Below are 25,865 nucleotides of genomic sequence, written 5' to 3'. Positions count from 1 at the left end.
GTTGAATATAGTCTTTTGCAGTAGGATCTGATGATCTTTTTTGAATTTACTCTGATTCTGTTGTTATGTCTCCCTTTTCATTTCTGATTTTGTTAATTTGGACACACTCTCTGTGTCCTCTGCTTAGTCTGGTTAAGGGTTTATCTATCTTGTTGATTTTCTCAAAGAACCGGCTTTTGGTTCTGTTGATTCTTTGTATAGTCCTTTTTGTTTCTTCTTGGTTAATTTCAGCTCTGAGTTTAATTATTTCCTGACTTCTTTTCCTCCTGGATGTATTTGCTTCTTTTTGTTCTAGAGCTTTTAGGTGTGTTGTCAAGCTACTGATATATGCTCTCTCCTGTTTCTTTCTGCAGGCACTCAGAGCTATGACTTTTCCTCCTAGCACAGCTTTCATTGTGTCCCATAAGTTTGAATATGTTGTACCTTCACTTTCACTCTATTCTAAGAAGTCTTTAATTTTTTTCTTTATTTCTTCCTTGACCAGGTTATCGTTGAGTAGAACATTGTTCACCTTCCATGTGTATGTGGACATTCTTTCCTTATTTTTATTGAAGACCAGCTTTAGCCCATGGTGGTATGATTTGGATGGAATTATTTCTATCTTTCTGTATCTGTTGAGGCCTGTTTTGTGACCGATTACATGGTCAATTTTGGAGAAAGTACCATGAAGTGGTTATACCCTTTTGTTTTATAATAGAATGTTTTATAAATATCTGTTAAGTCCATTTGGTTTGTAACTTCTGCTAGTCTGTCTATGTCTCTGTTTGATTTCTGTTTCCATGATCTGTCCATTGATGAGAGTGGGGTGTTGAAATCTCCTACTATTATTGTGTGAGGTGCAATGTGTTCTTTGAGGTTTTGTAAGGTTTCTTTTCTGTGTAGGTGCCCTTGTATTTGGAGCATAGTTATTTAGGACTGAGAGTTCATCTTGGTGGATTTTTCCTTTGATGAATATGAAGTGTCCTTCCTTATCTTTCTTGATGACTTTTGGTTGAAAATCGGTTTTATTCCATATTAGAATGGCTACTCCAGCTTGCTTCTTCCGACCATTTGCTTGTAAAGTTGTTTTCTAGCCTTTTACTTTGAGGTAGTGTCTGTCTTTGTTTCTGAGGTAGGTGTGTTTCCTGTAGGCAGCAAAATGCTGGGTCATCATTACATATCCAGTTTGTTAATCTATGTCTTTTTATGTGGGAATTGAGTCCATTTATGTTGAGAAATAATAAGAAATAGGGATTATTGCTTCCTGTTATCTTTGTATTTGGAGCTGAGATTGTGTTTTTGTGCTTGTCTTCTCTTCGTTTTGTTGCAAAAAGAATGGTTTCTTACTTTTTCTAGGGTGTAGTTTGATTCTTTGTGTTGGGCTTTACCATTTATTATCCTTTATCTGGCTGGATTTCTAGAAATATATTGTGTAAATTTGGTTTTGTAATGGAATATCATGGTTTTTCCATCTATTTTAATTGAGAGTTTTGCTAGATACAGTAACCTGGGCTGGCATTTGTGTTCTCTTAGGGTCTGTATGACATCTGTCCAGGATCTTCTGGCTTTCATAGTCTCTGGTGAGAAATCTGGTATAATTCTGATAGGTCTGCCTTTATATGTTACTTGATCTTTTTCCCTTACTGCTTTTAATACTCTTTGTTTTGTGCATTTGGTGTTTTGACTATTATGTGACAGAAGGAGTTTCTTTTCTGGTCCAATCTATTTGCAGTTCTGTAGCCTTCTTGTATGGTTATGGGCATCTCTTTCTTTAGGTTAGGGAATTTTTCTTCTATGAATTTATTGAAGACAATTACTGGTCCTTTGAGTTGGAAGTCTTCACTCTCTTCTACATCTATTATCCTTAGGTTCGATCTTCTCTTTGTATCCTAGATTTCCTGTATGTTTTGGGATGTTTCCTGTATGTACCTTTTTCCATTTTCCATTATCTTTGACACTTGTGTCGATGATTTCTATGGAATCTTCTGCTCCTGAGATTCTCTCTTCTATCTCTTGTATTCTGTTGGTGATGCTCTCATCTGTGACTCCTGATCTCTTCCCTAGGTTTTCTATTTCCAGGGTTTTCTCCCTTTGTGCTTTCTTTATTGTTTGTCTTTCCATTTTTAAGTCTTGTATTGTTATCTTCATTTCCTTCTCCTGTTTTGTTGTTTTTTCCAGTAGTTCTTTAAGGGATTTTTGTGTTTCCTCTTCAAGGACTTCTAGTTGTTTACTTGTGTTGTCCTGTATTTCCTAAAGGCAGTTATTTATGACCTTCTTAAAGTTCTCCATCATCATGATAAAGTGTGATTTAAAATCTAGATCTGGCTTTTCTGGTGTGTTTGGATAGTCAGTGTTTGCTTTCCTGGGAGAAGTCTGACTGGGTCTGCTAAGATCTGGGTGCAGTATGAACCACAGGGCTCCTGCATATTGACTGCTCCTATCTTCCTATCACATATTTTATTTTTTACATTTTCTATTAAAACTGATTATCAATGCTTTTTATTTCAGATGTATTTTAGATTTCAGCTAAAGAAATTCTAACAATTTCTCCTGTAATATGCTGAGAAAGTGATAAGAAAAACATTTTAAGTATTCACATAAACGTCTTTGAATTGGAGCATTTCTTGAAATGAAGATAAGCACAGTAATGTTTACAGTTTTAGATAAAGAGTGTGTTCAGTTTTAAACAGAATATCTTGGAATGAAATCAAAAAGAGGAAAAAGTTTGTTACTTTGGAATATATTAAAGAAAATATCAGAAAGATGAGAAAACTGCAGTAGAAGTATGCCTTGATATAATATGAAACATGTTTATTTAATACAAAAATAATAGATGGAGGAGATGATCCAGAGGTACAAATAAGCAGATATATATGAGAAAGAATGTAGAGGAAGTTGAATAGTTTGAAGAACAAAATCTTCAGAAATACATGTGGTTTTTCCCCATAAACCTGTGAAAATCTGTACATTATTGCAGGCAAGCTTAGATGTCAAAGAGACTGTGTTGTGCTTGTAGTTCATATTTTTAATTAAACTGAAAGTTTATTAATCTTGCTGATCTGACTTTCCAAAGTCTGTTTTCTTCCATAGAGGGGAAGCTACCAGTTATTTTTTCTTTTCTGTTATTGAATATTTTCTTTATTTACAGCTCAAATGTTATCCCATTTACCAGTTTCACCTCCAGAAACCCCACATTCCATCCCCCATACCCTGTCTCTACAACGGTGCTCCCCCCCACTTGCCTATCCACCCACTCCTTCCCTCCTACCAGCCCTGACATTCCCCTATACTGGGGCATCAATCCATCACAGGACCAAGGGCATCTATTTCCATTGATGCCCAACAAGGCCCATCTTCTGCTATATATATGGCTGGAGACAGGTTGCTTCATGTCTAACTTGGTTGGTTTAGTCCCTTGGGAGTTCTGGCATGTCTGGTTGGGTGATATTGTTCTTCCTATGAGGTTTCAAACCTCCTCAACTACCTTAGTCCATCCTATAACTCCTCCACTGGGGACCCATCCTCAGCCCGATGGTTGGCTGGGAGCATCTACCTCTATATTTTCAAGCACTGGCAGACCCTCTCAGGAGACAGCTATGTGAGGTTCCTGTCAGCATGCACCTCTTGGCATCCCCAATAGTGACTGGGTTTGGTGACTGCATGTGATATGTATCCCCATGTGTAGCAGTTTCTGGATGGCCTTTCCTTCAGTCCCTGCTCCACACTTTGTCCCGTTATATCCTCTCATGAGTAATTTCTTCTCCTTTCTAAGAAGGACTAAAGTATCTGCATTTTCATCTTCCATCTTCTTGAGCTTCATATGGTCTGTGAATTGTTTCTTGGTTATTCAGAGCTTTTGAGCTAATATCCACTTATCAATGAGTGCATACCATGTGTGTTCATTTGTGATTAGGTTTCCTCACTCAGAATGATATTTTCTAGTTCCATTAATTTGCCTAAGAATTTCATGTAGGGAAAGGGCAGTGCAGATCTTCCTGGTTGCTGCCGCCACAGAGAGCTCCTAGGCAGCACCCCACGAGCAAACTTGAGCCTCGGGACCACAGGAAAGACCAACTTTTCTGCTGCAAGTGACCTGCCTGGTGAACTCAGGACACACAGAGGCAAAATTCCTCAAGGACCGGGCACTTCCGCTGTTTACCAGGAGTCCCAAACCCGCGGATCCCGGCTCGCAGCAGCTCTCTGCTCCCAAACCCCGTGGGAGAGAGACCTCACCACCTGGTCAGGTGGGCACTCCTGAGGCTGCAGAGCAGAAGAGGCCACCAACACTGCCCACACCTGCCCACATCCCCAGCCCAAGAAGAAACTGTATACGGCCTCTGGGTTCCTGTAGAGGAGGGCCCAAGAGCAGCAGGACCACTGCGCCTGAGACACCTCCATAACCTGAAGAGAGCTACCGGATAAACAGTTCTCTGCACCAAAATCCCATGGGAGGGAGAGCTAAACCTTCAGAGAGGCAGAACGCCTGGGAAACCAGAAGAGACTGCACTCTGCACACATCTCTGATGCCAGAGGAAAACACCCCACGAGCAAACGTGAGCCTCGGGACCACAGGTAAGACCAACTTTCTGCTGGAAATGACCTGCCTGGTGAACTCAAGACACAGGCTCACAGGAACAGCTGAAGACATCTAGACAGGAAAAACTACACGCCCGAAAGCAGAACACTCTGTCCCCATAACTGGCAGAAAGAAAACAGTAAAACAGGTCTACAGCACTACTGACACACAGGCTTATAGGACAGTCTAGCCACTGTCAGAAATAGCAGAACAAAGTAACACTAGAGATAATCTGATGGAAAGAGGCAAGCGCAGGAACCCAAGCAACAGAAACCAAGACTACACGGCATCATCAGAGCCCAATTCTCCCACCAAAGCAAACACAGAATTTCCAAACACACCAGAAAAGCAAGATCTAGTTTCAAAATCATATTTGATTATGATGCTGGAGGACTTCAAGAAAGACATGAAGAACTCCCTTAGCGAACAAGTAGAAGCCCATAGAGAGGAGACACAAAAATCCCTGAAAGAATTCCAGGAAAACACAATCAAACAGTTGAAGGAATTAAAAATGGAAATAGAAGCAATCAAGAAAGAACACATGGAAAAAACCCAGGATATAGAAAACCAAAAGAAGAGACAAGGAGCTGTAGATATGAGCTTCACCAACAGAATACAAGAGATGGAAGAGAGAATCTCAGGAGCAGAAGATTCCATAGAAATCATTGACTTAACTGTCAAAGATAATGTAAAGCGGAAAAAGCTACTGGTCCAAAACATATAGAAAATCCAGGACTCAATGAGAAGATCAAACCTAAGGATAATAGGTATAGAAGAGAGTGAAGACTCCCAGCTCAAAGGACCAGTAAATATCTTCAACAAAATCATAGAAGAAAACTTCCCAAACCTAAAGAAAGAGATACCCATAAGCATACAAGAAGCCTACAGAACGCCAAATAGATTGGACCAGAAAAGAAACACTCCCCATCACAAAACAGTCAAAACAACAAACACACAAAATAAAGAAAGAATATTAAAAGCAGTAAGGGAAAAAGGTCAAGTAACATATAAAGTCAGACCTAAGAGAATCACACCAGACTTTTCGCCAGAAACTATGAAAGCCAGAAGATCCTGGACAGATGTCATACAGACCCTAAGAGAACACAAATGCCAGCCCAGGTTACTGTATCCTGCAAAACTCTCCATTAACATAGATGGAGAAACCAAGATATTCCAGGACAAAACCAAATTTACACAATACCTTTCTACAAATCCAGCACTACAAAGGATAACAAATGGTAAAGCCCAACATAAGGAGGCAAGCTATACCCTAGAAGAAGCAAGAAACTAATCGTCTTGGAAACAAAACAAAGAGAAGAAAAGCACAGAAACATAACCTCATATCCAAATATGAATATAACAGGAAGCAATAATCACTATTCCTTAATATCTCTCAACATCAATGGCCTCAACTCCCCAATAAAAAGACATAGATTAACAAACTGGATACGCAACGAGGACCCTGCATTCTGCTGCCTACAGGAGACACACCTCAGAGACAAAGACAGACACTACCTCAGAGTGGAAGGCTGGAAAACAACTTTCCAAGCAAATGGTAGGAAGAAGCAAGCTGGAGTAGCCATTCTAATATCAAATAAAATCAATTTTCAACTAAAACTCATCAAAAAAGATAAGGAAGGACACATCACATTCATCAAAGGAAAAATCCTCCAAGATGAACTCTCAATCTTAAATATCTATGCCCATATGCAAGGGCACCTACATACGTAAAAGAAATCTTACTAAAGCTCAAAACACACATTGCATCTCACACAATAATAGTAGGAGATTTCAACACCCCACTCTCATCAATGGACAGATCAGGGAAACAGAAATTAAACAGAGACGTAGACAGACTATGAGAAGTCATGAGCCAAATGGACTTAACAGATATTTATAGAACATTCTATCCTAAAGCAAAAGGATTACATTCTTCTCAACTCCTCATGGTACTTTCTCCAAAATTGACCGAATAATTGGTCAAAAAAACGGGCCTCAACAGGTACAGAAAGATAGAAATAATCCCACACATGCTGTTGGACCACCGCGGCCTAAAACTGGTATTCAATAACAATAAGGGAAGAATGCCCACATATACGTGGAAAATGAACAATGCTCTACTCAATGATAATCTGGTTAAGGAAGAAATAAAGAAAGAAATTAAAGACTTTTTAGAATTTAATGAAAATGAAGGTACAACATACCCAAACTTATGGGACACAATGAAAGCTGTGCTAAGAGGAAAACTCATAGCGCTGAGTGCCTTCAGAAAGAAACAGGAGAGAGCATATGTCAACAGCTTGACAGCACACCTAATAGCTCTAGAACAAAAAGAAGCAAATACACCCAGGAGGAGTAGAAGACAGGAAATAATCAGCCTCAGAGCTGAAATCAACCAAGTAGAATCAAAAAGGACCATAGAAAGAATCAACAGAACCAAAAGTTGGTGTTTTGAGAAAATCAACAAGGTAGATAAACCCTTAGCCGGACAAACGAGAGGACACAGAGAGTGTGTCCAAATTCACAAAATCAGAAATGAAAAGGGAGACATAACTACAGATTCAGAGGAAATTCAAAGAATCATCAGATCTTACTATAAAAGCCTATATTCAACAAAACTTGAAAATCTGCAGGAAATGGACAATTTCCTATACAGATAACAGGTGCCAAAGTTAAATCAGGAACAGATAAACCAGTTAAACAACCCCATAACTCCTAAGGAAATAGAAGCAGTCATTAAAGGTCTCCCAACCAAAAAGAGCCCAGGTCCAGATGGGTTTAGTGCAGAATTCTATCAGACCTTCATAGAAGACCTCATACCAATACTATCCAAAATATTCCACAAAATTGAAACAGATGGATCACTACCGAATTCCTTCTATGAAGCCACAATTACTCTTATACCTAAACCACACAAAGACCCAACAAAGAAAGAGGACTTCAGACCAATTTCCCTTATGAATATCGACGCAAAAATACTCAATAAAATTCTGGCAAACCCAATCCAAGAGCACATCAAAACAATCATCCACCATGATCAAGTAGGCTTCATCCCAGGCATGCAGGGATGGTTTAATATACGGAAAACCATCAACATGATCCATTATATAAACAAACTGAAAGATCAAAGCCACATGATCATTTCATTAGATGCTGAGAAAGCATTTGACAAAATTCAACACCCCTTCATGATAAAAGTCCTGAAAAGAATAGGAATTCAAGGCCCATACCTAAACATAGTAGAAGCCCTATACAGCAAACCAGTTTCTAACATTAAACTAAATGGAGAGAAAGTTGAAGCAATCCCACTAAAATCAGGGACTAGACAAGGCTGACCACTCTCTCCCTACTTATTCAAAATAGTTCTTGAAGTTCTAGCCAGAGCAATCAGACAACAAAAGGAGGTCAAGGGGATACAGATTGGAAAAGAAGAAGTCAAAATATCACTATTTGCAGATGATATGATAGTATATTTAAGTGACCCAAAAAGTTCCACCAGAGAACTACTAAAGCTGATAAACAACTTCAGCAAAGTGGCTGGGTATAAAATTAACTCAATTAAATCTGTAGCCTTCCTCTACACAAAAGAGAAACAAGCTGAGAAAGACATTAGGGAAACGACACCCTTTATAATAGACCCAAATAATATAAAGTACCTCGGTGTAACTTTAACCAAGCAAATAAAAGATTTGTACAATAAGAACTTCAAGACACTGAAGAAGGAAATTGAAGAAGACCTCAGAAGATGGAAAGATCTCCCATGCTCATGGATTGGCAGGATTTTAATGTAGTAAAAATGGCCATTTTACCAAAAGCAATCTACAGATTCAATGCAATCCCCATCAAAATACCAATCCAATTCTTCAAAGAGTTAGACAGAACAATTTGCAAATTCATCTGGAATAACCAAAAACCCAGGATAGCTAAAACTGTCCTCAACGATAAAAGGACTTCACGGGGAATCACTGTCCCTGAACTCAAGCAGTATTACAGAGCAAGAGTCATAAAAACTGCCTGGTATTGGTACAGACACAGACAGACAGAACAATGGAACAGAATTGAAGACCCAGAAATGAACCCACGCACATATGGGCACTTGACTTTTGACAAAGGAGCCAAAACTATCAAATGGAAAAAAGATAGCATTTTCAGCAAATGGTGCTGGTCCAATTGGAGGTCAAAATGTAGAAGAATGCAGATCAATGCATGCTTATCACCCTGTACAAAGCTTAAGTCCAAGTGGATCAAGGACCTCCACACCAAACCAGATACACTCAAACTAATAGAAGAAAACCTAGGGCAGCATCTCGAACACATGGGCACTGGAAATAATTTCCTGAACAAAACACCAATGGCTTATGCTCTAAGATCAAGAATTGACAAATGGGATCTCATAAAACTGCAAAGCTTCTGTAAGGCAAAGGACACTGTGGTTACGACAAAACGGCAACCAACAGATTGGGAAAATATCTTTACCAATCCTACAACAGATAGAGGGCTTATATCCAAAATATACAAAGAACTCAAGAACTTAGACTGCAGGGAGACAAATAACCCTATTAAAAATGGGATTCAGAGCTAAACAAATAATTCACAGCTGAGGAAGGACAAACAGCTGAGAAACACCTAAAGAAATGTTTAGAATCTCGTGCTCCCTGCCTCCAGCTCACTACTGCCAAACCCCATGGGAGAGAGAGCTCACCTCCGAGACAGGTGGGCACTCCTGAGACTGCAGAGCGGAAGAGAACACCAACACTACCCAACCCTCCCCACATCCCTGGCCCAAGAGGAAACTGTATACAGCCTCTGGGTTCCCTTGGATAAGGGCACAGGAGAAGGAAATCTGCTGCGTCTGAGACACCGCCCGAATCTGAAGGGACCAACCGGATAAACAGTTCTCTCCACCCAAATCCCGTGGGAGGGTGAGCGAAACCTTCAGAGAGGCAGACAGGCCTGGGAAACCAGAAGAGACTAGACTCTGCCCACATTTCTGACTCCAGAGGGAAACACCAAACGCCATCTGGAACGCTGGTGCATGGAAGCTCCCGGAGAAGGTGGCCAGGATCTTCCTCATTGCTGCCGCCACGGAGAGCTCATAAGCAACACCCCACGAGCAAACGTGAGCCGTGGGACCACAGGTAAGACAAACCTTCCAGCTCCAAGTGACCTGCCTGGTTAACTCAAGACACAGGCCCACAGGAACAGTTGAAGACCTATAGATAGAAAAAACTATACGCCTGAAAGCAGAACACTCTGTCCCCATAAATGGCAGAAGGAAAACAGGTCTACAACACTCCTGACACACAGGCTCATAGGACAGTCTAGCCACTGTCAGAAATAGCAGAACAAAGTAACACTAGAGATAATCTGATGGCGAGAGGCAAGCGCAGGAACCCAAGCAACAGAAACCAAGACTACATGGCATCATCGGAGACCAATTCTCCCACTAAAGCAAACACAGAATATCCAAACACACCAGAAAAGCAAGATCTAGTTTCAAAATAATATTTGATCATGATGCTGGAGGACTTCAAGAAAGACATGAAGAACTCCCTTAGAGAAACACAGGAAAACATAAATAAACAAGTAGAAGCCTATAGAGAGGAATCACAAAAATCCCTAAAAGAATTCCAGGAAAACACAATCAAACAGTTGAAGGAATTAAAATTGGAAATAAAAGCAATCAAGAAAGAACACATGGAAACAACCCTGGATATAGAAAACCAAAGGAAGAGACAAGGAGGCGTACAAGCATCACCAACAGAATAAAAGAGATAGAAGAGAGATTCTCAGGAGCAGAAGATTCCATAGAAATCATCGACTCAACAGTCAAAGATAATGATCTTAGAGCGTAAGCCATTGGTGTTTTGTTTAGGAAATTTTTTCCAGTGCCCATGTGTTCCAGATGCTTCCCTAGTTTTTCTTCTATTAGGTTGAGTGTGTCTGGTTTGATGTGGAGGTCCTTGATCCACTTGGACTTAAGCTTTGTACAGGGTGATAAGCATGGATGGATCTGCATTCTTCTACATGTTGCCCTCCAGTTGAACCAGCACCATTTGCTGAAAATGCTATCTTTTTTCCATTTGATGGTTTTGGCTCCTTTGTCAAAAATCAAGTGCCCATAGGTGTGTGGGTTCATTTCTGGGTCTTCAATTCTATTCCATTGGTCTATCTGCCTGTCTCTTTACCAATACCATGCAGTTTTTATCACTATTGCTCTGTAATACTGCTTGAGTTCAGGGATAGTGATTCCCCCTGAAGTCCTTTTATTGTTGAGGATAGCTTTAGCTATCCTGGGTTTTTTGTTATTCCAGATGAATTTGCAAATTGTTCTGTCTAACTCTTTGAAGAATTGGATTGGTATTTTGATGGGGATTGTATTGAATCTGTAGATTGCTTTTGGTAAAATGGCCTTTTTACTATATTAATCCTGCCAATCCATGAGCATGGGAGATCTTTCCATCTTCTGAGGTCTTCTTCAATTTCCTTCTTCAGTGTCTTGAAGTTCTTATTGTACAGATCTTTTACTTGCTTTGTTAAAGTCACACCGAGGTACTTTATATTATTTGGGTCTATTATGAAGGGTGTCGTTTCCCTAATTTCTTTCTCGGCTTGTTTCTCTTTTGTATAGAGGAAGGCAACTGATTTATTTGAGTTAATTTTGTGCCCAGCCACTTTGTTGAGGTTGTTTATCAGCTTTAGTAGTTCTCTGGTGGAACTTTTGAGATCACTTAAATATACTATCATATCATCTGCAAATAGTGATATTTTGACTTCTTCTTTTCCGATCTGTATCCCCTTGACCTCCTTTTGTTGTCTGATTGCTCTGGCTAGAACTTCAAGAACTATATTGAATAAGTAGGGAGAGAGTGGGAAGCCTTGTCTAGTCCCTGATTTTAGTGGGATTGCTTCAAGTTTCTCTCCATTTAGTTTAATGTTAGCAACTGGTTTGCTGTATATGGCTTTTACTATGTTCAGGTATGGGCCCTGAATTCCTATTCTTTCCAGGACTTTTATCATGAAGGGGTGTTAAATTTTGTCAAATGCTTTCTCAGCGTCTAATGAAATGATCATGTGGTTTTGTTCTTTCAGTTTGTTTATATAATGGATCACGTTGATGGTTTTCCGTATATTAAACCATCCCTGCATGCCTGGGATGAAGCCTACTTGGTCATGGTGGATGATTGTTCTGATGTGCTCTTGGATTCGGTTTGCCAAAATTTTGTTGAGTATTTTTGCGTCGATATTCATAAGGGAAATTGGTATGAAGTTCTCTGTCTTTGTTGTGTCTTTGTGTGGTTTAGGTGTAAGAGTAATTGTGGCTTCGTAGAAGGTATTCGGTAGTGATCCATCTGTTTCAATTTTGTGGAATAGTTTGGATAATATTGCTATGAGGTCTTCTATGAAGGTTTGATAGAATTCTGCACTAAACCCATCTGGACCTGGACTCTTTTTGGTTGGGAGACCTTTAATGACTGCTTCTATTTCCTTAGGAGTTATGGGGTTGTTTAACTGGTTTATCTGTTCCTGATTTAACTTCGGTACCTGGTATCTGTCTAGGAAATTGTCCATTTCCTGCTGATTTTCAAGTTTTGTTGAATATAGGTTTTTGTAGTAAGATCTGATGATTTTTTAAATTTCCTCTCAATCTGTTGTTATGTCTCCCTTTTCATTTTTGATTTTGTTAATTTGGACGCACTCTCTGTGTCCTCTTGTTAGTCTGGCTAAGGGTTTATCTATCTTGTTGATTTTCTCAAAGAACCAACTTTTGGTTCTGTTGATTCTTTCTATGGTCCTTTTTGTTTCACTTGGTTGATTTCAGCTCTGAGTTTGATTATTTCCTGCCTTCTACTCCTCCTGGGTGTATTTGCTTCTTTTTGTTCTAGAGCTTTTAGGTGTGCTGTCAAGCTGCTCACATATGCTCTTTCCTGTTTCTTTCTGCAGGCACACAGCGCTATGAGTTTTCCTCTTAGCACAGCTTTCATTGTGTCCCATAAGTTTGGGTATGTTGTACCTTCATTTTCATTAAATTCTAAAAAGTTTTTAATTTTTTTCTTTATTTCGTCCTTGACCAGGTTATCATTGAGTAGAGCATTGTTCAATTTCCAAGTATATGTGGGCATTCTTCCTTGATTGTTATTGAAGACCAGTTTTAGGCCGTGGTGGTCCGATAGCACGCATGGGATTATTTCTATCTTTCTGTACCTGTTGAGGCCCGTTTTTTGACCAATTATATGGCCAATTTTGGAGAAAGTACCATGAGGAGCTGAGAAGACGGTATATCCTTTTGCTTTAGGATAGAATGTTCTTTAAATATCCATTAAGTCCATTTGGCTCATGACTTCTCTTAGTCTGTCTACATCTCTGTTTAATTTCTGTTTCCATGATCTGTCCATTGATGAGAGTGGGGTGTTGAAATCTCCCACTATTATTGTGTGAGTTGCAATGTGTGTTTTGACCTTTAGTAACGTTTCTTTTACATATGTATGTGCCCTTGTATTTGGGGCATAGATAGTTAGGATTGAGAGTTCATCTTGGTGGATTTTTCCTTTGATGAATATGATGTGTCCTTCCTTATCTTTTTTGCTGACTTTTAGTTGAAAATTGATTTTATTTGATATTAGAATGGCTACTCCAGCTTGCTTCTTCTGACCATTTGCTTGGAAAGTTGTTTTCCAGCCTTTCACTCTGAGGTAGTGTCTGTCTTTGTCTCTGAGGTGTGTTTTCTGTAGGCAGCAGAATGCAGGGTCCTCGTTGCGTATCCAGTTTGTTAATCTATGTCTTTTTATTGGGGAGTTGAGGCCATTGATGTTGAGAGATATTAAGGAATAGTGATTATTGCTTCCCGTTATATTCATATTTGGATGTGAGGTTATGTTTGTGTGCTTTCATTCTCTTTGTTTTGTTGCCAAGACGATTAGTTTCTTGCTTCTTCTAGGGTATAGCTTGCCTCCTTATGTTGGGCTTTACCATTTATTATCCTTTGTAGTGCTGGATTTGAAGAAAGATATTGTGTAAATTTGGTTTTGTCATGGAATATCTTGGTTTCTCCATCTATGTTAATTGAGAGTTTTGCAGGATACAGTAACCTGGGCTGGCATTTGTGTTCTCTTAGTGTCTGTATGACATCAGTCCAAGATCTTCTGGCCTTCATAGTTTCTGGCGAGAAGTCTGGTGTGATTCTGATAGGTCTGCCTTTATATGTTACTTGACCTTTTTCCCTTACTGCTTTTAATATTCTTTATTTTGTGCATTTGGTGTTTTGACTATTATGTGATGGTAGGTGTTTCTTTTCTGGTCCAATCTATTTGGAGTTCTGTAGGCTTCTTGTATGCCTATGGGTATCTCTTTTTTTTTTTTAGGTTAGGGAAGTTTTCTTCTATGATTTTGTTGAAGATATTTACTGGTCCTTTGAGCTGGGAGTCTTCACTCTCTTTTATACCTATTATCCTTAGGTTTGATCTTCTCATTGAGTCCTGGATTTCCTGTATGTTTTGGACCAGTAGCTTTTTCCCGCTTTACATTATCTTTGACAGATGAGTCAATAATTTCTATGGAATCTTCTGCTCCTTAAGATTCTCTCTTCTATCTCTTGTATTCTGTTGGTGAAGCTTGTATCTACAGCTCCTTGTCTCTTCTTTTGGTTTTCTATATCCAGGGTTGTTTCCATGTGTTCTTTCTTGATTGCTTCTATTTCCATTTTTAATTCCTTCAACTGTTTGATTGTGTTTTCCTGGAATTCTTTCAGGGATTTTTGTGACTCCTCTCTATGGGTTTCTACTTGTTTATTTATGTTTTCCTGGAATTCTTTCAGGCATTTTTGTGATTCCTCTCTGTAGGCTTCTACTTGTTTATTAATGTTTTCCTGTGTTTCTCTAAGGGAGTTCTTCACGTCTTTCTTGAAGTCCTCCAGCATCATGATCAAATATGATTTTGAAACTAGATCTTGCTTTTCTGGTGTGTTTGGACATTCCATGTTTGTTTTGGTGGGAGAATTGGGCTCCGATGATGCCATGTAGTCTTGGTTTCTGTTGCTTGGGTTCCTGAGCTTGCCTCTCGCCATCAGATTATCTCTAGTGTTACTTTGTTCTGCTATTTCTGACAGTGGCTAGACTGTCCCTATAAGCCTGTGTGTCAGGAGTGCTGTAGACCTGTTTTACTGTTTTCTTTCAGCCAGTTATGGGGACAGAGCGTTCTGCTTTCATGCGTGTAGTTTTTCCTCTGTACAGGTCTTCAGCTGTTCCTGTGGCCCTGTGTCTTGAGTTCACCAGGCAGGTCACTTGCAGCATACAAGTTGGTCTTACCTGTTGTCCCAAGGCTCAAGTTCACTCGCAGGGTGCTGCCCACGGGCTCTTTGCGGCGGCAGCAACCAGGAAGACCCGTGCCGCCCCTTCTGGGAGCTTCAGTGCACCAGGGTTCCAGAGGCTTGTCTTCCTCTCTGTAGGTTTAGCTCTCCCTCCCACGGGATTTGGGTGCAGAGAACTGTTTATCCGGTCTGTTTCCTTCAGGTTCTGGTGGTGTCTCAGGCAGGGGTCCTGCCGCTCCTGGGCCCTCCCCCACGGCAGCCCAGAGGCCTTATACAGTTTCCTCTTGGGCCAGGGATGTGGGCAGGGGTGGGCAGTGTTGGTGGTCTCTTCTGCTCTGCAGCCTCAGGAGAGCCCACGGGATCCGCGGGTGTGGGACTTCCGGTAAACACAGGATGTGCCCGGTCCTAGAGGAATTCTGCCTCTGTGTGTCCCGATTTCACCAGGCAGCTTTCTTGCAGCAGACAAGTTGGTCTTACTTGTGGTCCCGAGGCTCAAGTTTGCTCGCGGTGTGCTGCCCACGGGCTCTCTGTGGCGGCAGCAACCAGGAAGATATGTGCCGCCCCTTCCGGGAGCTTCAGTGCACCAGGATTCCAGATGGCCTTTGGTGTTTTCCTCTGGCGTCCGAGATGTGTGTACAGAGAGCAGTCTCTTCTGGTTTCCCAGGCTTGTCTGCCTCTCTGAAGGTTTAGCTCTCCCTCCCACGGGATTTGGGTGCAGAGAACTGTTTATCCGGTCTGTTTCCTCCAGGTTCCAGCGGTGTCTCCGCTATGAGTCTTTTAATGAATGCTTCTATTCCTTTAGGTTTTATCAGAGTATAAACGGTTATCTGATGGTGATTTTAACTTTCGTACATTGTATCTGTCTAGAAAATTGCCCGATTCCCCCAGATGTTCAAGTTTAGTTGGGATAGAACTTATTAGGAAGATCTGATTTTTTTTTAATTTCCTCAGTTTCTGTTAGGTCTCCCTTTTCATTTCTCATTTTGGTAATTTCTATTCTGTCTCTGGGCCCTCTTGTTATTCTGGCTAACGATTCATCTATCTTGTTGATTTTCGCAAAGAAAAAGCTCCTGGTTTCATTGATTCTTTGTTTGTTGTTAGTTTTTGACCAATAATATGGTCAAATTTTGTGAAAGTACCATGAGGTGCTGAGAAGAAGGTATATTCTTTGTTTTAGAATGCAATGTTCTATAAATATCTATTAAGTAAATTTGGTTCATAACTTCTGTTAGTTTCTCTAAGTCTATGTTCAGTTTCTGTTTCCATGATCTGTCCATTAAAGAGTGTGGTGTTGAAGTCTCCCACTATTATTATTTGAGGTACAATGTGTGCTTTGAGCTTCAGTAAAGTTTCTTTTATAAATGTGGGTGCCCCTTATATTTGGAGCATAGATGTTCAGAATTGATTGTTCATCTCAGTAGATTTTTTTCCGTTTATGTATACAATGTATCCTTTTTTGATAACTTTTGGTTGAAAGTCAATTTTACTCGATATTAGATTGGCTATTCCAGCTTCTTTCTTGAGACCATTTGGTTGAAAAAAATTTACAGGCATTTACTCTTAGGTAGAGTCTGTCTTTATCACCAAGATGAATTTCCTGTATGCAGCAAAATGCTGGGTCCTGTTTACGTTTCCAGTTTGTTAGTCTGTGTCTTTTTATTGGAGAATTGAATCTATCGATGTTAATAGATATCAAGGAATATTGGTTGTTGTTTCCTGTTATTTTTGTTGTTATAGGTGGAATTATGTTTGTGTTGCTATCTTCTTTTGGCTTTGTTGCGAGAAGATTACTTTTCTGCCTTTTCTTAGTATGTAGTTTCCCTGCTTGTGTGGGAGTCCTTTTTGTAGGACTGGATTTGTATGAAGATATTGTGTGAATTCCTTTTTTTCTTGAAATATTTTGGTTTCTTCATCTATGATCATTGACAGTTTTGCTGGATATAGTGGCCTGGACAGGCATTTGTGTTCTATTAGGGCCTATATGACATATGTCCAAGATCTTCTAGTCTTCATAATCTCTTTGGAGAAATCTTGTATATTTCTGATAGGTCTGCCTTTATATGTTACTTGACCATTTTCTATTACTGGTTTTAATATTCTTTCCTTTGTGTATTTGGTATTTTGACTAGTATGTTATGAGAAGAAATTATTTTCCAGTCCAAACTTTTTGGAGTTCTGCAGGATTTTTGAATGTTCATGGGCATCTCATTTTTTAGGTTAGGGAAGTTTATTTATAATTTTGTTGAAGATATTTACAAGCCTTTTAAGTTGGGAATTCATTCTCCTTTTTAACCTATTATCCTTAGGTTTGGTCTTCTCATTTTGCTCCGAATTTCCTGGATGTTTTGGAATAGGAGCTTTTTGCTTTTTGCATTTTCTTTGACTATTGTGTCAATGCTTTTTATGGTATCTTCTACTCCTGACATTCTCTCTTCTATCTCTTGTATTCTATTGGTGATGCTTGTGTCTATGACTCCTAAACACTTTCCTAGGTTTTCTATCTCCAGGTATGTCTTCCTTTGTGATTTCCTTATTGCTTCTATTTCCATTTTTAGATATTGACTGGTTTTGTTCAATCCTTTACCTGTTTGTTGGTGTTTTCCTGTAGCTCCTTAAGGGATTTTTTTTTGTGTTTCCTCTTTAAGGGATTCTGCTTGTTTACCTGTGTTCTCATGTATTTTTAAGGGTGTTATTTATATCCTTCTTAAAGTCCCCTATCATCAACAGGACATGTGTTTTTAAAACTCAAGTCTTACTTTTCCAGTGTGTGGAGATGTCTAATGTTTGTTGTGGTTGGAGAATTGGGTTTTGATGATGCCAAATAGTCTTGGTTTCTATTCCTTAGGTTCTTTCTTTCCTTTCTCCATTGGGTTATTGCTGACCTTTTTGTTCTTGTAATCTCTGATTGGACCTTGTCTCTCCCATGAGCCTGTGAGCCTGTGAGCCTGTGAGCCTGTGAGCCTGTGAGCCTGTGAGCCTGTGAGCCTGAGAGCCTGGGAGCCTGGGAGCCTGGGAGCCTGGGAGCCTCTGAGAATTTGAGCCTCTGAGCCTCTGAGTCTCTGAGCCTGCAATCTTAGGAGTGAGAGCTGTCCTGTGAGACGAGCTCTGTGTGGGCATATTTTGGGTCCAGAGTGCTTGGGACTAGACCACCTTACCTCTGAACACAGCTGGAGACCTGAAGGGTCCTTTCCCAGGCCACACTGAAATTCCTGTGTCTTGCATGCTCCTCTTGGGTCTTTCCTTGGACAGTAAGTGAGATGAAATTTGGCTCCCAACTGTGGTTTTGGGATTGAGAGTGCTCCTGGCAGTCTTTCTGCAGGCAGGTTTTAGGTCCATAGGTCTTAGGGACAGCCTTAGCTCTGGATGTAGATGTAGACTGAAAGTGTCTTGTCCCAGGCTTCTTTGCAGTTCCCATGCCCTATGTGCTCCTGGAGTATACTAGTTTTCTAGCTCTCTTTTTGGATAGTCAATGAAAAAAAGTGGGCTCCCTCTTCTGGGCTTAGGAGATCAGGTTTCTGTGGGCAGGTTTGGTGAGAATGCAAAATGGTACAACCTCTCTGCATAATCTGGTGACTCCTCAGGAAAATTGAAAATTATTTTACATGAAGACCCAACTATACCCACTTGTGGGTATACATCAGATTAATTCTCTACCATACCACAAGGAAATATGCTCCACTATGTTCATGGCAGTGTTATTGATAATAAGTGGTAATTAGAAACTACCCACATGTCCCTCAATGGTAGAATGGATACAGCATATGTGGTTCATTTACACAATAGAATACTATGCAGCTATTAAAAAAAAAGAACAACATGAATATTTCAGGAAAATAGATGGAATTAGAAAATATCACCATGAGTGAGTTAAACCACACTTTGGGATGTTTATTGAATGTACTCACTTGTAAGTGGATGTTAGGCAAAAAGTGTAGGATGGTAAATGGAGGGAAAATGCTGGGGGTGGGGAGAGCAGAAAGAAAGGACAAATAAAGGGGTTGAGCATTAAGTGTGGAGACATGAGAGAGGGCCAATGGGTCAGAGATTCAGTGAAAATTGGAAGCTGGCAAGGTATGCCAGAGACCTGGGACACAGGACACTACCAATGATCATAGGGGGTGGCTTTAGTTGAGACTCTTATCAATGAGTATATGGAGTCTGAAGTGACCAACTTCTGTAGACAGGTAGGATATTCAGTGAGAGATAAGAATATCAACCACTCTTAAATCTTTTCACCCAAAATTGGTCCTATCTATGAGAAATACAGGGAAAAAATAGATCAGCGAATAAAGGAATGACCAGCCAATAACTAGTCCAACTTGAGACCCATAAAAATGACTAGTAACAATCCCTGACACAATTACTTATACTCAGCCATGCTTGCCCATGTGAGCCTTGCATAAATGTCCTCTGAGAGTGTCTACCCAGCAGCCAAATGAAACAGGAACAGCTGGCCTCAGCTGTACATTGAAACGAGCTCAGAATGTCTTATGGAAAAGTTGGTTGAAGTATTTGGGTCCTTGGAGATGACTGAAACTCTACAACAGTGTCAAATAACCTGGATCCTTGGGAGCACTTGAGATTGAACCACAAATCCAAGAGCATGTTTGGACTGAATGCAGTACCCCAACATATATGTAAAAATGTGCAGCTTGATCTTCATATGAGTCCCCAAATCTGAATGGGAACTGTCCCAACTATGTTTCCTATTTGTGAATCTTTTCCCCTAATTGGGCTGCCTTGCCTTGGCCCCAGTGGGAAAGATTGCAATTAGCAACTCAGAGACTTGATCTTAGGAATACTGTATATTTTGGCTAATATTCAGTTTTCCTGAGTACACATCATGAATGCACTTTGGGGTCTTGGTGAGATCACTCAGAATGATATTTTCCAGTTACATCCTTTTACCTGCAAATCTCATGTCCTCTTTCTTAATACTAGTTTAGTTTTCATTGTGTAAATGAACCACATTTTCTGTATCCATTATTCCTGTGAGAGATATCAGGATTGTTTGCAGATTCTAGCTATTATGAATAAAACTGCTATGAACATCGTGGAGTTTGGGTCCCTCTGGTATGGTGGGGAATATTTGAGTATAGGTCCACGAGTGGTGCAGTTGGGTCTGGCAGAAATATTTCAAATTTTCTGAGGAATCTCCAGATCAATCTCCTGAGTGGTTGTACCAGTTTGCAATCAAACCAGTAATGGAGGAGTCTTCTCTTTCTTGACATCTTTGCGAGCATGTAGTCACCTGAGTTTTGTATCTTAGCCATTATCATTGGAATAATGAAGAAAGTCAGGGTCATTTTTATTTGCATTTCCCTGATGAATAAGAATGTTCAACATTTCTTTTACATTGCTTATTTTATCTATTTACATTTCAAATGTTGTTCCCCTTCTTCGTTTCTATTCTGCAAACCCTCCATTCCATCCCCCCTTCACCCACCACTATAAGGGTACTCCCAACCTATCCAACCATTCCAGCCTCACTGGCCTAGCATCCCCCAAAACTTTGGTACCAAGCCCCCACAAGACAAAGGGCCTCCCCTCCCATTGATGTCAGATAAGGCAGTTATCTGCTACATATCCAGCTTCAGCTATGGGTTCCTCCAAATGTACACTTTGATTTCATGATTTATTCTCTGCCAGCTCTATGGGGTACAGTTAGCTAATATTGTTGTTCTCTCTATGGGGTAGCAATCCTGTTCAGCTCCTTTGGTCCATCCCCTAGCTTTTCCATTGGAATCCACTTGCTCAATCTGATAGTTGGCTGTGAGCATCTGCATCTAGATTGGTCAGGTGCTAGCAGAGCCTCTCATGGGACAGCTATACAAGACTCCTTTTAATATGTGCTTTTTGGCATCAGTTGGTGTCAAAATATATTGGCTTCTATTGCTTTTGATCTTGCCCTTGCCTCTCACCATCTGGTTATCTCTGGTGTTAGCTGGCTTGGGTTTATCTGAATCTTACCTCCTATTTCCCTGGGTTGCAGCAGGTCTCCTGGGAGTTCTATGGCTCTGGCTGCAGCAGATCTCCTGAGAGACAAGCTTACTGTGAGAGGGGTTTAAAAATGCCAATCTGACCCAGAACAAGTACAGACCAGAAGGCCATTCAATTTATGTTTAAGCAGGCAATTTGCTGAGATTTTTATATATGCTGCTTGCAAAATTCCTTGGAAATAGAGTCTCACATAAAATTCTGATTATTTAGCTCTTATGATCTTTATACCCCTTCATTAGTAGTTTTCTAGACTTAGTGAGGAATTGATTGAGTTTGCCTGAACTCCAAATCTCGGAAGTTTTACAGCTATTACTTTGTCTAGTGTTATGTGTCTTTTCCATTAATAAATTTACATAATGTATGGTAAACAACATTCTTTGTTGTGTGTTTAAGAACTTGTATTAAAACATATTTAGATAGTATAAAAATTAAGCAGTGTTTGCTGTATGCTATATTCTAAGACATGGAGTGTTGGAGTTTATATATCTAAAGAGCCACTTGAGACCATATATGGGACAAAACATTTTTCTGACAAATAGATCATAAGGTACAAGTAAATAGTTTCTTCTAAGTTCTAGTTATGCATAAAATACAAAATTATGAATGACAAAACTGTATTTCCATGAATGATCAATCCAAGGTACATTATTATATAAACCTGAATATTATGTAACAGTATGTTTTTTGGAAAATATTACATACCACTTGAGTATATAAGATAAATGTTACCAAAAACTTGCATTAATTTATAAGTACTGGAAATTGCTATCAGCTTCCACGTTTAAATTTCAGTATACTACATGATGTATGTCTAATTTAGTTATGGTTTTCCATTGCATTAATTTAATGTATCCTATGATTAAGAAGAATAATTTGATCTGATATACTTCACTTCCTATATTAGACATGGATCAATGTATAAAGTGTCCCGAGGATCAGTATGCCAACACCGATCAAACTCACTGTCTCAAAAGAGCTGTGACCTTTCTTGATTATGTAGAGTCCTTGGGAATGGCTCTGGCTGGCTTGGCTCTGTTCTTCTCTGTTCTTACATTTGTTGTACTCTGTGTCTTCGTGAAACACCGAGAAACTCCTATAGTCAAGGTCAATAACCAAACTCTCAGCTATGTCCTACTCATTTCCCTCATATTTTGTTTTATCTGTTCCTTGCTCTACATTGGTCATCCCAGTGTGGTCAGCTGCATTCTGCAGCAGACATTTGCCATTGTGTTCACTGTGGCTGCCTCAACTGTCTTGACCAAGACAATTACTGTAGTACTGGCGTTCAAGGCCACTGTTCCAGGAAGAAGGCTAATGGGGATGCTTGTGTCAGGGGCTCCTAACTACATCATTCCTATATGCACCACGATCCAACTGATAATCTGTGTAATTTGGCTGAGAATTTCACCTCCCTTTGTTGATGGTGATGTACACCTGGTACATGGCCACATTATCATTGTTTGCAACAAAGTTTCAGTGATTGCCTTCTACTGTGTCCTGGGATACATGGGCTTTATTGCTCTAGCAAGTTTCACGGTAGCTTTCCTGGCCAGGAATCTGCCTGATACATTCAATGAGTCCAAGCTCCTGACATTTAGCATGTTGGTATTCTGCAGCGTCTGGATCACTTTCCTCTCTGTCTATTACAGCTCCAAGGGCAAGGCTATGGTTGCTGTGGAGATCTTCTGCATCTTGGCCTCAAGGGCAGGACTGCTTCTTTGCATCTTTTCTCCAAAGTGCTATATTATTCTGTTAAGACCACAGATACATTCTTTTTACAAGTTCAGAAAAACACTTGCGAAATCTGAAAATATTAATAAAATTTAACTGCTTATGCAGTATATCAATCACATCTACATCATCAGAAAGCTGGCTTCTCATTAAGTATTATATCAAAATATAAGGTTTCTACCATGGAAAAATATAGAAAATAAGCTAAATAATAAAGTTTTAATATATGAGCCTTGAACTCATTTTATTGGAACAAACTATATAATTAGGCACTTTAATTCTTTAATGTTGCTTAACTTTTATTATTGAATTGTATGGTATCTGAAAATTGGCTCTTGGATTTACAAATTATTTCATTTGGTATACACTACCACTACAGTTTTTGTGATATTATTACATTCCAGAAAAAATATTGCCAAGTGAATGGTATGTATAGATAGGCAGTAATAATGAAACCCTTTATATTGATCTAGAACTGCAAATATTTTACAAAAAGTACTTAAATAATTTTCCATGTGAGATGAATTTTCAGTACTTGGCATGATAAGTACAATGATCTTATGCTATTAATAACTGCTTTTCTTTTTAATTTGAAGGCTCTTTAACAGGAATGTATTTCAGGATTTACATTGTAATACTGTTGAAAAACACATGAGTGATGGTGTAACATAACGAATCACAATATGTTGTTATTTTGCTGAGTGGTCATAACATTAAATATATTTCTAAATATTTAGGTTTAAAACCTAACACATAGGCTTCTCTCGAACTTAGATATAAAAGGTTATTTATATCTTATTACATAGTACACAGCTGTCAATTCAAAAATGCATAATGATTTAAATTATAGAGAATATCATACTTGCTAGTTCAACTTAAATAGAACAGCTAACCAAATCTGCTCATCATCAAGGTTTAGGAAACATTATGGTATAAGAAGAGGCAGAAGGAAGTAATAACCAGCAACTAAGGAATATTGTGAAGTGCTATCATTAAAATATGATGCAGTTCTTGAAATTCTGATTACTCAACAATCTCCACAAGATCAAAAAGTGTAAACCCTGACATTCCATTAGATATATTTTGGGGCTCCCCCAGTGTACTATAAGCTATAGTCAGTATAGTGTGCCTATGGGAGAAAAACTTATTCTATTTTGAGGATGCTGTTTATGTTAGGATCTGCATTCTCTAGTAAATGGCCCTAAATCTATTTACAATTTGACATCACTAACTGAACATACTTAGTTATCAAAAACAAAGCCAATAAGTTGGAAGGGGAAATGTTGAAATATGGGGAAAGTTGCATAGGGAAATGCAAAATGGAATTGGTTTGTGGCATTGATTAATTTACCAAATGATCAAAATAAAAGAAATTTAAAATGTTGTCTAGACAACAATACATCTGTCATTTATTTTGAAATTGAATTACCAGTATTAAAGTAATGAACATAGATCTTTCATAAAGTTTTCTGCTGAAATATTGAGCTATTATAAAATTCTTTATTAATAGTAATTATTAATAATAATAACAACAACGATAATAATCTGTCCCAGATTTTTCCACAAAATTTCTCAAGCATTGCCTGATGTTTGACTGTTGGTCTCTGCAACCGGATTCATCCTCGGTTAGATGAAGCCTCTCAGGAGGTAGTTATGCTAGGTTTTTGTTTTTAAACACAGCACAATATCAGTGAGAAGTCCATGTTATAAACTCTTACATGGAATTTTTCTCAGGCTAGGGCACTCATTGGTTGACTATTCCCTCATTCTTTGCTCCATCTTTAACCCTGAACATGTTGTACAAAAGAAAAAAAATGAAGGATGGTTTAAGGGTAGATTGATGTTTCTCTTCTTCCTGCAGAATTCCTGCTTGGCTATAGGAAATAGCCATTTCAGACTTTATATTCTCCAAAGGGAACAATATAAGCTAGGGTCCCTCCCATAGACCCTGCATATAAAAGTCTCCCAAGAACCAGGCCTCAAGCTAGTCACCAGAGATACCCCCATTGATTTACTTCTGAAGGATAGATAACATAGACAGTCTAATATATTGTGTGAAAGGAGAGTTCCTGTTTTCTACATGTCCAAAGTAACTAAGAATAAATTTAAAAGAGGGCCAAAAGGAGCACTGATCAAAGAATAAAAATTTAAATTAGGTTTAGTTTAGTTATATTTTAAAAGAAAATGTAAGATAAAAATTATTATGTGGCCTTGAAAATATGTAACACTTAGTACTCATATATGCTATAAGCATGTTTTGATATTCTCTTGGAAAATATTTGTGTTGGTAATGAAACATTCCATGGATGCAGTACCAAATAATCTACAATTTGGTAAGAGTTGAAAATCTTAATTCATGATTAAAAAAGAACCTGACCATTTAAAGGAAGCCATTGGTTTCCTTAAAGGACATTGTGATAAAAATAACTATTACTGAAATTCCAGAAATGGTGATATCACATTTGAGATGATATTAGTAAAACTTGTTAGGCATGGTAAGTGTATGTTACACATTGTAAGAAAGTCCCACATGGACCCAAATCACGTGGGAGGGAGAGCTAAACCTTCAGAGGCGCAGGCACGCTTGGGAGACCGGAAGAGACTACACTCTGCCCACATTACAGACTCCAGAGGAGAACACCTAATGCCATCTGGGACCCCGGTGCATGGGGGCTCCAGGAAAAGGCAGGGCAGGCCCTCCTGGTTGAGGCCTCACAGAGAGCTCAAAAGCAGCCCCCCATGAGCAACTTGAGCCATGGGACCACAGGTAAGACCAAATTTTCTGCTCCAAGTGACCTGCCTGGTGGACTCAGGACACAGTCCCACAGGAACAGCTGAAGACCAGTAGGAAGGAAAGACTACACGCCTGAAACCAGAACACTCTGATCCCACAACTGGCTGAAAGAAAACAGGAAAACAGGTCTACAGCACTCCTGACACAAAGGCCTATAGGAAGGTCTAGCCACTGTCAGAAATAGGAGAACAAGGTAACACCAGAGACAACCTGATGGCGAGAGGCAAGCACAGGAACCCAAGCAACAGAAACAAAGACTACATGGCACCATCGGAACCCAATTCTCCCACGAAAGCAAACACTGAATATCTAAACACACCAGAAAAGCAAGATTGTGATTTTAAAACACATTTGATCATAATGCTGGAGGACTTCAAGAAAGACATGAAGAACTCCCTTAGAGAAATGCAGGAAAATATAAATAAACAAGTAGAAGCCTATAGAGAGGAATCACAAAAATCCCTGAAAGAATTCCAGGA

General features: G+C 39.3%; 1 protein-coding gene across 1 annotated transcript in view; it reads left to right on the top strand.

Moving 5' to 3' along the window:
• Positions 1-25,431, top strand: part of Potefam2 (POTE ankyrin domain family member 2) — a 178,727-nt gene extending 153,296 nt beyond the window's left edge. Inside the window, exon 18 of the mRNA XM_039094164.2 lies at positions 22,511-25,431. The gene's annotated coding sequence lies outside the window, so the exon portion shown is untranslated. The remainder of the gene's footprint in view (positions 1-22,510) is intronic.
• Positions 25,432-25,865: the final 434 nt, after the last annotated feature.

The sequence above is a fragment of the Rattus norvegicus genome, chromosome 1, assembly GCF_036323735.1.
Source record: "Rattus norvegicus strain BN/NHsdMcwi chromosome 1, GRCr8, whole genome shotgun sequence".
In the NCBI taxonomy this organism is placed as follows: domain Eukaryota; kingdom Metazoa; phylum Chordata; class Mammalia; order Rodentia; family Muridae; genus Rattus; species Rattus norvegicus.
The sequence above is the reverse complement of the archived record's forward strand: the minus strand, read 5'-3'. Positions and strand labels throughout refer to the sequence as shown.